Source organism: Cyprinus carpio, chromosome A14, assembly GCF_018340385.1.
Source record: "Cyprinus carpio isolate SPL01 chromosome A14, ASM1834038v1, whole genome shotgun sequence".
NCBI lineage: Eukaryota > Metazoa > Chordata > Actinopteri > Cypriniformes > Cyprinidae > Cyprinus > Cyprinus carpio.
Genome location: NC_056585.1, coordinates 26,707,413 through 26,709,912, shown reverse-complemented (window position 1 = coordinate 26,709,912; position 2,500 = coordinate 26,707,413). Strand labels below are relative to the sequence as shown.

The following is a 2,500-nucleotide window of genomic DNA, read 5'->3' as shown; positions in this document are numbered from 1 at the left end:
CCGGAGCCCGTGTGGGGCACTTTTCATGATTGGATGGATGCACTTTAAGTTTACTTCAAATCTCGACCACTCGTTCATGCCATTTATAAATGCTTGAAAAGAGACAGGACATTTTTTTAAATATAACTTTGACCTCTATTTGTCTTGAAAGAGGGAAAGTCATCATCCACCTAGGATGCGGGTAACTTTATTTTTGGTGTCGACAATATACCTTTAACCCCTTAACTGTCCCGGCCCACCTGTGGGACGCTTGGCGCTCTTTTGCTCTATAAAAATCTTGTTAGTAGTCATGACTAAATATAATTATATCATTTGAAAGCTTAGAACCCTCAAGATTTCATCCCTCGTGAAACCATTTTGAAATTGGACATTGGGTTACCATGGAAATTGGTACTTATACAATCTTATGCTGTCTCCGTCCCCCTTAGTGGGGCGGAGTCAAGGTGTTCATATTACACAAAGCATTACGGTCTTTTAGAATCAAAACTTTTAGGAATGCTTGGCAACAAACATATTCATGGGGAAGGGTCTGAGTCTTCAGGATTCCATATTCAGTGGTTATTTTGAGTAGTGAAGTAAACATTGACCCAGAGAAAATCTAGGGAAGAATGCATTAAACAAAATTCAAATGAGTTTGATGGCTCCCAGTGGCTGTTCTGTGTGGTTATGACGCCAGCTAATATAAATCTACAATTTTTTTCATATCAACTTCAAAATTTGGGAACATAACTTATTTAGGACAACAAGGCTTTAAATTTATACCAATTTTAGAGTAAAAACTGTTATGGTAAAATATTTTATAATGGTAAAATAAAATTAAATATAGCGCATTTTATTTACAGTACATTTTAACACGGTCTATAACTTTTTTGATACTTTGATTTTTTTTGAAAAAAAAAATGTATTCTATTAAAAAGAGACCAACCTTAGGTCTATATTACAAAGTGTTCATAAAAATTCAAACAATTTAAGTTTGGGATTAGTGCACTTTTAAAGCCTATTTTAAAAAAATGGGGGGGTGACAGTTAAGGGGTTGAGACACAGGGGACAGTTTTGTGTTAGATTTATGCTATCATGAAAGGCCTAAAACCAGCCAAGTTACCAGCACCAAAATACACACCTCCGTAAAATACTGTTTTTATTATCGTTATCACGAAAAAAAATCCCTGTAATATATTGAGAGTATTCGTTTCATACTTACTTCATACCGCCTAATTATCTCCCTCCATGGATTGTGAAATTTGTTCAGACAGTCAGCAGGAGGAAGGGCAAAACCAGGAGAAGAAATCAGATCAGCCTCCACAAGCCAAGAAGGCCAAAAGTGAAAAACTACGGTCCTGGAGCTGCCCATACGAGAACAACCCACAGTGGCAGTTAGCCAATGACATGCTCAACCTCTTCGTGGAGAGCGAGGTATGCTTTCCGTGCAGGCAGAAACTGGGGAAATGTTTTCAACAGAGAGTTCAATCTACTGTGAAATTCTTCCTCCTCAGGGAAAGATGATCATGCAGGACAAGCTTGAGAAGGAGCGGAACGATGCCAAGAAACTTATGTGGAGGAGTACGTCGTACGAGATGAGGGACAAAACTGCACGGGGCGGATATTCGAGAAGTTTCGTCAAACGAGAGCGGTGAGAGAGCAGTCACATGGCTTACATGGTCTAAATCTGTGGAATTTACATATTGCGAAATGTCATTAAAATACTTAAAGCAGTTTAGTTAAATGATAAGTAAAAGAAAAAAAACTGCTTTCATCAGTGAAATATCTGTATGAAAACCATTTTAACAAATCCTGTTTGCAGTATATACAAAAGGACTGGAAAATTCATGGACATTCATATTTGTTCAGAAGGTGTTTTATATCCTATCAAATCTAAAGATCGCAGGACATTTATTGTTATTGTGCACGTATTAAAACCATGGATTAACTTGATGCCATTGCTGTATGTAATTTAATGTACTAAAATAACAAACTTAACTTATAAAACATTAAAAAAATTATACAACACTATATAGACTTTTTTTTTTTTTTTTTGAATGTCTACACGAAAATGACGTAAACTTTGACTAAAATGAAAATAGGAAAATATTAAACCCACTGATTTAAAATATGGAATAAAAATATATCTTCAGGGCATGTTATTTTTAATATTACTTATATAATTATAGGAGTGTCATAATTTATAGTTTTAAGTGGCTTTTATGTGTATATATTTATTTTAATTTTATTTTTAAGGATTAAATGAATTTTGCTTTTGTTAAATTTTTAAAGATATTCATATTATCTTTAGTTTTATTTTGGTTTTAGTCATTTCTAGTCCTTCCAGCTTATTTCAGTTAGCAGCATTTCTGCTTTTTTTCTCATCTATTTCAGCTTCATTTAAATTAACAAAAAAATATTCTTAATAGTTTTAGCAGTAACTTCAGCGGTGCCTGACTGCCGCTCATGCTTCTCTACAGGACAGAGATGCTCTCTCATTAAAACTGGAGGACACTGAGGT

At 34.6% G+C, this 2,500-nt stretch overlaps 1 pseudogene; it reads left to right on the top strand.

The window, feature by feature from the left end:
* Positions 1–2,500, top strand: part of LOC122147545 — a 13,896-nt pseudogene that overhangs the window by 10,362 nt on the left and 1,034 nt on the right.